Source organism: Peromyscus leucopus, chromosome 16_21 (genome assembly GCF_004664715.2).
Source record: "Peromyscus leucopus breed LL Stock chromosome 16_21, UCI_PerLeu_2.1, whole genome shotgun sequence".
Taxonomy (NCBI): domain Eukaryota; kingdom Metazoa; phylum Chordata; class Mammalia; order Rodentia; family Cricetidae; genus Peromyscus; species Peromyscus leucopus.
The window spans coordinates 2,751,941-2,764,138 of NC_051084.1; positions in this window are offsets into that span (position 1 = coordinate 2,751,941).

Here is a 12,198-nt window from a genome sequence, read left to right on the forward strand (position 1 = left end):
TGGAGAGCCATTTTCAGGAAGGTTTGAACACATTGATTTACAAACATGGCAATTATGGCATCCATTTAGCGAGACTTGACTGTTTCCCGATTTCCAGGGTTGTCTGCTCCCCAAGTTGTGCTTTCTCGTCGAGGGGTGCTAGGCTAGCCACTTCCACCCTACGGCTTTGGTTTTCCCACTTGTAACCCATAATCTAGTTCCATGTCCAGGCTGACATCCTACCTGGATAATCTAGGATCTTAGCTTTCCAGGGTCATAGTTGCTGCCGCATTTATGTGTCTTAAAGCCAAGCCTTCACATTCTGTCTGAAGCCATGAACTATATCCAGGCTTGCAAGATACCTATCTATGTAGGACCCTTCTGTCACAAGCCCTTTGCTGCCCAACCAACCCTCTGCATCTCAGCCTAGATACACTCCTCTCTGGGGGTCAGTTCCTGCGAAGGGTGGAGAATGAAAGTAAGGGATTGGGCAAGTTCCTCAAAAAAAAAAAAAAAAAAAAAAAAGATCTCAGAGAATGGAAGGCCCAGCCTCTTGGGTCTGTTTTAAGGATGAAATAAAAGGAAAGCATTGCTCACATTCCTTCCATGCTCCCTACTGTGCAAAGCACTTGGCCAGGTAGGTTGGGCTCCATGGGTGAGTGAGCCTGAGTCCCAGCTCTGTGATGGCCCTACAGGGGTGCGGAGGGGATGTGAGCTGAGCAGGTGAGCATAGAGTTTGCTCTATGTCTCCATGCTGCTGCTTGTCCTCTTTTTGTTCTGTTCTCCTTCCAGGCTTGTGTGAGATAAAGTACACCCTTGCATAGCACGTGAGGCAGCAGGGGGCACCTGAAACATGGCAGGAGTCAGTGGTTGCCAAGCAGCTCACCTCATCAGCAGAGTGTGGTCTGAAGGGCACGCTGCCTGGGCAGCTTGGCTAAAGGCTGAGCGCTAAGACCTTGGACCCATGTTGTTGCAACAGTTAAAAGGAAGGCTCATAACATTTAGTAAAACTGACACTAGAAACGAGATGGATCTCTGATTGATCTGAGACAGCCATCTTACTGAGAAATTACTGATTTTTCTTTGTTATCTGTGCTTCATGATCGAAGTTCCACTTTTTCCACATTTCCTGCCTCCCCCATATGGGTTCCCTCGTGCCCATGCTACCTGGGCCCCAGCCAGAACCTGGCCTCTCTGCTCCTGAGCCCTGGGGGATTACAAACTGATCTACGAGTACCTTTCTGGGGACAGGCCTATGCACATCCATGAGGTCCTTTTTCTATCCTGCAATGCCTCCCTCCCCCAACATCTGTGAGAATGCATGGCATTTAGTTTTTAATCTAAACAAAGAAAACAAACAAACAAACAAAAACCCCAAACCAAACACGTTGTAACAAGTCGAGAGAGAGTCAAGGAGGAAGTAGCTGACTTTTCCCCTTTGCACAAACATGCTCACTTGACATGGGCCGTGCTAATTATCTAGCTGCACCTGGGAAACTGGCAGGCTGCAGTGAGAAGGAAACAGTGGGTCCTTTCCCCTTCTGAAAAACACAAATGCCGTTCCACAGTTCCACGTACAGTAATTCAGGGCTGTTTTCTCTGACCACGGGGCCTCCTACACAGCGGCCCCCACTCTCTGACTGAGATCCATACACCTCAGCCCTGCCCTGCCTTCTGAGTCACAGGCAGAGAGAAGGGACAGAAAAATAGGCCTCCAGACTACTCCTGGAGCCTACTGAGACACCTGTAAGCTCTAGAGTGTGGGCCCTTTGTAAGCCTGGTCTGCTTGCTCCTATGTGAGGGGAAAGTTGTTGTTTTTAAAGATAGAATATTTTCTTTAATTTTGCCAAATACAAATAAACTAGATACTGTAACTGTAATTCTCGATTGATGACTGTTTTCTTTTGTTTTTCCATTTTTTATGAAGAAATTTTCTATTCACTTTACATACCAACCACAGAAGCCCTCCTCTTTCCTCTTCCCAACCCCCAGCCTTCCCACCCAACAGAACCCTCATCCCCACATTTTCCAAACCAAGGTCTCCCATGGGGAGTCAGCAGAGCCTGGCACACTCAGCTAAGGCAGGTCCAAGCCCCTCCCCTCTGCACCAAGGCTGTGCAAGGTGTCACACCTTAGTCACTGGGCTCCAGAAAGCCTGCCTATGCACCAGGGATGGATCCTGATCCCCCTGCCTGGGGGCTCCCCAAACAGTTTGAGCTAAACAACTGTCTCCAGTATCCAGAGGGCCTAGTCTAGTCCTATGGGGACTCCATAGCTATTAGTCCACAGCTCATGGGTTTCCACTAGTGTGGCCAGTCATCTCTGCACATTTTCCCATCATGATCTCAATGTCCGTGAGGAGAAATCTTACTTTGTTGTTGTTTTCTTCTGTCATTCTGGCCCTCAGCTGCACAGTATTTTTTTTTAAAAGAAGCCCTGGGCAGTTACCTCATGCAAATGTAAGTATACTGCTCCTTTTCTGTGGGCATGAAGAAGCACCATGACCAAGAAATTTGTTGAAGGAAGAGTTTATTTGAGCTGATGGTTCCAGAGGGATGAGTCCTTCATGGTGGGGAGGTATTGTAGCAGGTAGGCATGGCTGCTGGATCGGTAAGCTAAGGGATCGTATCTCAGAGCAAGTGAACTGAGAGCAGAATGAAGCTGTATAATCTTACAACCTGTTCTCTCCATGATGTACTTCCCTCAGCAAGGCTGTGATTCCTGAACCTCCCCAAACAGCACCACCAACTGGGGAACAAGTCTTCAAATACTCGAGCCTATGGGGAACATTTCTCACTCAAACCATCACAGTAAACAATCTCTATTTGCCCAGCAAGAATGGAGCCCAGCTGTGGAGGCCTAGAAAGTACATTGCAAGCACAGGCTGGGTATGGTGCCAAGAGGATACCCTGCTGGCTGGTCTCAGCAGCTTTCCATGACTGCTTATAGGACTCCTGAGAGAAGACTTTCCACTGTGTGAGACATGGGCAGATCATGATCACATGGGGTAGAAAGTCAGAGCCATGAAAGGGAGAAATTAACTGGTCTCTCATGCCTGAGAGATGAAGCTCATTGAGGAGAGAGTAGAACATTGGAGACCATCTCCAGCAATGTCAAATGCCTGTCCAGTGAGCTTCAGCTACAGTGATAAACAGTCTCTTCTTCTGGGAGCAATGATACACAGTATATGGAGAAGATAGAGCATTCCAGAAAGATAAATATGTAGATAAGTTCATAGGGGAGCCAGTGAAGGAGAAAGTTGTTTTGGAGTTGGGGAAGGGGTGAGCTCTGACTTCCAGATTCCTGAACACCATTATTTCTTTGAGAGCTCACTGCCTACAGGATCAGGCCTGGCCCCATGCCTATGGTTGCATGTGGAAGGTCCTAAGCCCCCAGCTCAGCAACTTGGGACTGTCAACCCTGATGCATGCAAACATTTTGGGGGCTTAGTAAGCCTGCTCTCATTCTTCTTAAAGCACCATCTCCATCCTTTCCTACAGAAGTGTGTCTGTGCAAACTGAACATGCTTTGTTTTTTCCACAAGGAAATTTCCAGAAGGAATTAAAGTTGGGCAATCAGCTTTGCCCAGGAATCCTTTGGGTGACTTGATGTTTCTCAGAGACGCTATCAAACTAATGAGGGTCAGAGCTCAGCTTAGGAGGCAGATTTCCAAAAATAATACCAAACAATTTTTAAGTCCCAATTTCTGTCCTGCAATGGTAGCTCTCATTGAGTCCAGCATTTCAGAGGCCAGGAACAGGAAGATCCAAAGTCTATGATTTCTTGAGTTTTGCAATTACATACACCCATGTCCTCTCATCCCAAAGAGGACTATAGGGTTTGTCCTTCCCTTATGACTATTCCCACTTTCTTTCCCTACTTTCAGACAAAGACTAGCAGCATGTTTTGATTCCTATCACTGGTATCTCACTTACTCTCCCCTAACATTTCTCAGAACTGGGATCATTGTAGTGCTTTCTGTTTGATTTAGTGTTTCTGAGATTCTCCTGCGTGGTGGTGCATTATCAGCTCTTTCTTCGTGGCTGTTTAGTATTCCACTGCCCAAGTCCCCTGCACTGTCTACTTCTCCTTGAGGAGAGGATACTTTGGTTGTTTGTAGAGCGTGGTGAAAACTAAGAAGGCTGCCAGGAACTTCCAAGCACAAGTCTTTTTCTGGACATATGTGTTGGGGAAATATCTAGAAACGGAAATGTTAGGTCATACACAAAATGTATTTTTAGCTCTGTGAGCAAGAACCGACCAGTTTCTCCAAGCGATTGTATTATTTTCCACTCCCCTATGTCTGAGACCTCCAGTTGCCCCATGTCTCCATCTGTACTTGATACTGACAGTCTTCTTAACTTGATCCCTCTCATGGGTGTGGCATGGCCTCTTACCCTCTCACTGGAGTGGTAATCCTCATCTCTCTCACAGCTGGTCACTGCTTGCAGTCCCCCATGTTGCATGCATACATGCTCTCTCTGGATGTGCCCAAGTGTTTCTGCATTCGAAAGAGGCTTCTCCTTCAATAAGAATAAGAAGTTGTTATGCTGTGTTTGCTAGCACTAGTTGTTAGTGCTGTAAATATTTTCTTCCAGTCTGTGCCTCAAGGTCCTAAGAAGCCTAGCATTATACTTTATTTCCTCCCACTTTCGTTTAGACTCACGGGTATGTCCTGTCTTCTGACTTTGCAATGTGATATCTGTTAAGTTCATGGGCAAGAACCTTGCTTGATGGAGTTGTGCCTGCCCCCACCCCTCCCAACAAGGCTCACAACTCCTTAGCAGCCTGAGGCCAGTTCCCAGGCTATATGAGTTAAACTCCTCTTACTCCCTGTGCCTAGAACATTCTAGGCCATGTAGCAATATGGTCAGCTTCCACCTGGCTGGGAGTATTCTCAGGAGTGTGTCTCATAACTTTGCACTATGTGGAGAAGAACATGAGTGAAGATGTTTCTCTTTTCGTGATGAGGTTGGCAGGAGCACCCCAGGCCAGGATGACAATGAGGAGCCTAGGCCAGCTTGCAGACAGTCCTGTTCTGGGAGCACTGATGGAGGAGAGGAGGCGGGCAGTAGAAAGGCAGGACTGTGGTACTTCCTGTGCATCTGCCTCAAAGAAGGGCCTTTCCACACACTAGGGGATCCCCCTGCCTTTGTCCTCTCTGAGCAGGGAAAGAGTCCCCAAGGTGACCAGAGCTTTGGGAGGTTATAGTGGCCAAGGCCAGCCACAGAAATGCAGCCTATAATGGTGGGTCTTTCTGAACCATGGTTCTGTACCATAATTTGCAGACCTATTGAGTCCCAGGCACTAAGTAGGTGCTTTGCACTCAGAGCTGAGCCCCTGTAAACCCCCATGAGATAGGGACGAGGTTCAGAGAGGTTGAGTCATTTGCCTAACGTCACACATTTGTAAGTGGTTGAAGTTTGAATTGGGTTTAGCTAATTCTAAAGCCCCGTGGCTTAACCGTTACACACTACTGATTTTCTATTCAAAAATCTCATGTCAGATTCCTACATTGTGTCATGCATGCGAGGAGTTGCCTTGGTCAGGGGTAGATGAAGCTGAACATGGCCCATCTCTGGTTTTGGACCCTTTATTGGGTCAAATAATGACACTCCACAAGGAATGTCTATATTCCAGAAATCAGTACCATGGCGAATAAGACATTTGCAGTTGTAATTAGGGCTCTTGAGATGAGATCATCCTGGATTGTCATGGTGGCATAATCCTGGGGGCACACGCTCTTACAAAAGATAAAACACAGGAGGGGGAGGCAAGAGCAGGTCAGAGGCTGGAGTGATGTGGCCACAGGCCAAGGAGTTCTAGGGCTCTGCTAGGAGCTGAGAGACTTAAAGACTTCTCCCTCAGAAGCTTCGAAAGGAACATGGCCTTACACATTCCATTCACTGGGAATGCATTAAGGATTGCCCCCACACTCAAGTGGAGGAGATGAGACAAGGGCAGAAACCCTTGAGGTATTAATGCTGCCCACAGACAAGTATGATATCCCACCTACTACTTCTCTGGCACTCCTGTGCCCTATGGCTCAGGACTAAACACTCACTAGGAGTTAACAGTGAGTGGCCATTTGGCTACCAGCTAGATTCTTCACTTTTATCACACCACATAATACTGTTCAGTCACCCAGATGCTGTGCAGGGTTGTGGGCGGCCTTATCGCCATGAGATAGAAGAAGAAACTGAGGCTCACCTTAAGCTACTGGATGCCATGTTTTGGCCTCGTCATAAACATTGAAGGCATGGCAACCCTGCGTGTGGTTTTGCTTCTATGGCCCTGGGTAGGGCTTGAGAACCTGTGTGTCATACAAGCTCTTAGGTGAGGCTAATGCTGCCTTACTGTGGACCATGCTTTTAACAACACTGGGAAAGCCAGACCTGGTTGCAACAGAAGTCAGACCCCAGAGTTTCAGTGGGTTAACATAGCAACTGTCTCCTGCTTACCACATTGTAGTTCTTTGCATGTCGGGCAGCCCCCATCACTGCAACTTCACCACCTGAAGCCCATGGCCTCCCAATGTCCCAATGGGAGAGAAAAGACAGGCCACAGAGTCATGGGATTCTTTGCAGTGCTAAGATTGGAAGGAGCTCTTCTGCCTTTGCTCATATTCCATTGGCCTAAACTTAATTACAGGAGCCCAAAACCCCTTCCAGGGAGGCTGGGAGCTGTAGTCTTCCCAGAAGGACATGGTGTAATAGGCATGCAGATGGCCAGCACCAGGCTGGGTTAAGTCCAGGTGCTTTCCCCCATTCATCCTTCACTTCTTCCATGGTCCAGGGGCTTTCCCAGGCCTTCTCATATAGGCCAGTGTTCAGGTACTTTTGTGTGTGAGTGTGAAAGTGAGAAAAGCAAAGTGGAGAAAGACATCTCTTGGGTCCATCAGGTTATTCTCTTGCAGGAGCTTTCCCCTGTAAGCGGTGTAGGTACTTCTCACCAGCTGACAGGCACTTTGGAACTTCCCACCATCTGTGCAGGGCTTTGCCTTTGGCACCTTCAGCAGTTCAGAGCCACCATGTCCAGTCCTTAAGAAGATCTTGGGCTCTGGGGGCCAGGACACAGATACACTCTGACTAGAGAACCACTCCTCTCTTGCTGCTCCAGATTCTCCAGGGAAGCTGTCTGAAGCACCTGTTCCTTCTAGCTGTTACGCTTCTATATACAAAGTGACTTTGCCCATCAGCTCCCGGTTGACCTCCCAAGAAGTAATCTGTCTACACCTGTCCATCACCCAGGACCCAAAGCCTGTTACTGTCTATCTGCCTGGGGTCCAGACTGTGCCGGGGTCAGTGCGCACATTGACATGTCTATTCAGGCCCATCTTTCTTTATTGACTGTGTCATGTTCAAAGGCCTCAACTTTATGCCCCCCCCCCGCCTCATTTTTTTTTAACTAACGTCTTCCTTGTTTGCAAGACTGAATCTAGAACTTTCCTGTCACCCACAAAGCACCTCTGCAAGCTACAGCGGATGGGGGACAGATTCTGGCTCTATCACTTGTAGATTCTTATCTTTATTATGCCTCAGTTTTCTCACCTGTAAAATTGAGCCAACAAGGCTGTGCATATTCATTGAGAGACTACATGCACTCACAGCCCTTCGAACTGTGTCCAGTGCATAGGAGACATCTGAGAACTGCCAATCATCACACTGCTACCACCACTGTTCTTGCTCCTGCCAAGACATTTCAGCACATGCAAACCATAGCATGCTGCTTACTTGCTGTTGCCTGTGCTGCCCTTACATACCTCTTTGCTTCTGCATTTGGTGTCCCTTCTGCTCCAAGGCCCCTGACTTGCACCCATTGATTCATTTAATCATGTAGCAGCCTTTGCTAAGCTCATGTCTACTCATCCTGGAGCCATATCTTAGTCCTTCCTATCTCTTCTCACTGGATTTATGTCTCCTACGTGGAAAGCCTATTTACTTTCCTGAATCTCTGTGACTAAGTTGAAATAAAACACAATGTCCTTTTCTCCACTGAGTTACTGGCCGTGAAGCCAGTTCCTAATATCAGGGCTGACCTATGTGGAAGCTAAATGAGTGTTTGTTGAATGAATGGTGCTCATCTCTAGCTCTGACTATCCGTACTTGCTTACATCAGAAATCTATTGTTTTGCTCGAAACTGCATCAGTGTGAGTTCACATCACCTAAAGACCTGACTATAGAGGAATGCTATTGGTTGATGTTCCTGGTCCACTTTCCTCTAGTCTACATGAACAGGTCCAAGATAACCAATGGGACTGTCCCCTGGATAGCTAGAAAGGATGCCATTTGCATTTAGTTTCTTGAAACATCCAGAGGTTTGTAGATGTAACCAACCGTCTTATTAAATAAGAAACACAGAAACAATGTAAAAGAGAAAGTCGAGAGGTCAGAGCTCAGAGCTAAATCTCACCCTTCCTTCTGCTGTCCCAGCTTCGCGAAAAGAGACCTACTTCCTGTCGGTTAGTTTTTTTAAAGTATGTTGTTCTGCCTTCTCATTGGTTGTAAACCCAAACACATGACTGCCTCGTCACCGTCTGAATGTACAGCCCCCTAGGTCTTAAAGGTATATGTCTCCAATGCTGACTGTATCCCTGAACACACAGAGATCTTATGGGATTAAAGGCGTGTGCCACCACCGCCACACTCTTGCTATGGCTCTAATAGCTCTGACCCCCAGACAACTTTATTTATTAACATACAATCAAAATAATATTTCAGTACAATTAGATTACCACCACATTTCCCCTTTTCTATTTTAATAAAAAGAAAAAAAGCAAAAGGTTATAACTAACAAAAGAAAAACTATATACAAAAGTAAAATAACTATATACAATATATACAAGTAATAAATACCTAAACAGGTATTTGACAAATCAGAGAAAATAATTCCATTATCTATCCTATTTTGGTAAATCCAAGATGTATCTAATGCACTTTCTATCCTAATTAATTTTCAACTATAACTAACTAATCTTCAACCATAACTAACTAATCTTCAACTCCCTCAGAGACCCAAGAAGGGAATAATATTAGCTAACAAAAATAAAAACAGGAAGTGCATGCAAGCAACTTCCAAAAAAATTTTGTGAGTTGACAGAAACAGCCAGCTGCCTGGGCAGTCACCTGAGGTTTCTCCGCAGTGTTGGGGCATCATCTTCAGCCTATAGGCTTAGTGTATCTGACAGACTCATTTGTGAAGTAGGATGTACACAAGGTCAACAGTTCAACCTCACATTGGGTGAGAGCAGTCCACGTACCAGAAACACCTGAATTCCACTAGTGTCCTGTCATGATTCAGGATTTTAAATTCTGGAAATTGTTGACAGTTTTTTAATTCAGCTGTCCATTCTTCTTGGCTGTGTATATATGGCTTCATCTCAGTATCCCCTTCTTCTCCACATCCCTCTATTAAATGCCAGTCTACTTTTGAGAGGCATGAGCTTTCAGCTGCTGTTCCATTGTACAACAGAATCCATCGGCCTCTGCCTGTTAAGCTGCTTTGAAGAAAAGGGCACCGTACCTTTTCCGGATGCGAAGGCCACTTCAGGGATGGGGCCATATTGTCCTGGCCTCAGAAGATGCCTTTTGATAAAGCCATAATCACACTTGTTTTGGCAAGAATCAGTAGTCCCTTGTTTCGTGATCTGTCTGTCCATTTTGTCCTGTTGATTCGAGGATACTTTGTTGTCCAGTGGCTAACTTTGCCAGAATGAAAGTTGACTCCATATACAGTTTCTTCAATGCCCATATTTTCTCTAAAGTAGATTGGTACTGCCAGGAGCCGACATGTCTCAAAAAAGAAAAATATTCTAAGTTATTAAAACATTTTAAATGCCATATTCTGTAGATCTCTGAAGGGTTTGAAGATGACCTGTCTAAAACATCTCTGCTTAATTTTTAAAACATATCTAATCTAACTACAAGTTCTATGATAATGTCTAACTACTAGCTTTCATTTCTTTATATCCTAATAGTTGATAATAATAACATTCAAGGATCAGAAATTTGCATTACATTGTTAAATGGATGGAATAAATACAATTAGAAATATACATATAGCATTTTCTAACAATATCAGTTTCAAATTTGTATACAATATAAAACAATCCAATCCAATGTAAAGTATTTAAAATTAGTAATTGTCTTTTTCTTTTCTTTCTTTCTTTTTTTTTTTTTTTTTTTTTTTTTTAAAACAAGAACCTTAAATCTAATCTCCTTTGCTTAGCCTTTTTCCTAACCCTTGACAATAACTTGTAACCAACCCCCCTAAATACTGAAAATTATCCCAGACCCAAAACCCATTAAAAAGACCAAAAAACCACCCGCCCCACACCACCTCTTTGGGAATGTGGGCGTCGTATTCTTAAAATTGCTTCCTGCTGGGTATGGGCGAAGTTTTCTTTATCCTGAAAGAAAAATTTTAGGTTAATTGTCAAATTCTAGGAGAGGTAACTATATCCTTCATTATCCAGTCTGTGTATAATGCCAAAGTTCAGGGTTTATCTCAAGTCCTTATTCAAGTAGTCTTTGAGACTGGATCATCTCAGCTAGTCATCTCAAATTTGCTCTGAGCACCTTGTCGTTCAAAGCTGATCTGTGGATGATGTTTGTCAGCTTAATGATATTATTATTGTCCACGTGGAATTGTTGTTGTTGTGGGGCCCCATCTTCTTTCTGGAGACTTCAGTTGATGTTAGGCCTGGCCGTGATTTCCTGCAGAAAACTGATAAGAGACTCGAACACAAAAACATATATATGCAGCTAGCCTATTTTCTAGAATTAGTTAGTACTCTATGTGACCATTCATATCTTAACAAAGTTTAAAATGTATATATATATTAATCTTGTAAATTTTGATATAAAATTATACTTTAAGAAAAGTTTAAAGAATCAGAATAGAATCAAAGAGTTGAGATTAGTAATAGAATAGTCCCTTAATTAATTTTGCTTTTGTCCTGTACCATAGCAGAAGATGGCTCTTATTCTGGCATGATACAGGGAGTTTGCATTTTCCTTTTAACAACATGCTTGAGTTTAAAGAAGGAGAGAGCCATTCTCCAACTCCAAAGTCAGCTTTAAATTTTAATTGAACTGGGACTGTTAGAAGACCAATAGTGTTAAATCTTTAGAGAAAAGCAGAAACAAACATTTAGGAAGACATAAAAATTTTTTAGATAATATATACCCATACACCGTTTCACTCTGTTTCTTGGGATAGATGATTTGTCCCTTTTCTTCAGTTGTCTCATTTGTCCAGTGTTCTTCAGATTCCTTAACCTTCATTCTCCTAAAAGACAAAAACAAAAACCTTTCCCCAAGACTAATTTTGAGATGTTTCCTTTTGACAAGTTATTATCTGATTAAATGAAAAGGCATGTGTTATTGATACAAGTTAGTTTAAATTGGATGTTCATGCTGGTTGATGAACTATCACCTCCTCAATTAAGAGGTCTCTCTTGTTCAAATCGAACCTTTATCAATTTTGATGGTACCCACAGCTTATCTTCTCCTGTAGAAACAAAAGCAAAACCACGTCCCCAATGTAATACATACCCTGGTTTCCATTCTGAGGTCAGCACATCCTTAAAGTATATAGGCTGATTTAATTCTGTAGTTTTTTCTATTATCCAATGTCTCTCTGCAGCTGTTGTTCCTTCTCATTGGCATTCAGAAAATTCAAAGTTAGAAAGAGCATTATGCAGTCTATTTCTGGGGTTTTTGTTACCCATTTCTGTTTGTTTAGCATATCCTTTAGAGTTCTGTTTGATCTTTCTATAACTGCTTGACCTGTAGGATTATGTGGTATGCCTGTAATATGCTTTATATTGTAATAAGCAAAAAAACTGTTTCATTTTAACAGAGACATATGATGGAGCATTGTCAGTTTTGATTTGTGCAGGTATACCCATGATGGCCATAAACTTCTAGCAAATGAGTGATTACAGAATCAGCTTTTTCAGAACTCAAAGCAGTTGCCCATTGAAATCCTGAATAAGTATCGATAGTGTGGTGTACATATTTCAATTTTCCAAATTCTGTAAAGTGAAACACGTCCATCTGCCAGATCTCATTTCTCTGAGTACCCTTTGGGTTACATCCTGCTGGTAATGGCGTTTGATTGTAGACGGAACAAGTAGGACATTTCTTTACTATTTCTTTGGCTTGTTGCCAGGTTATGGAAAAATCCTTTTTTAAACCTTTACTATTGACGTGATG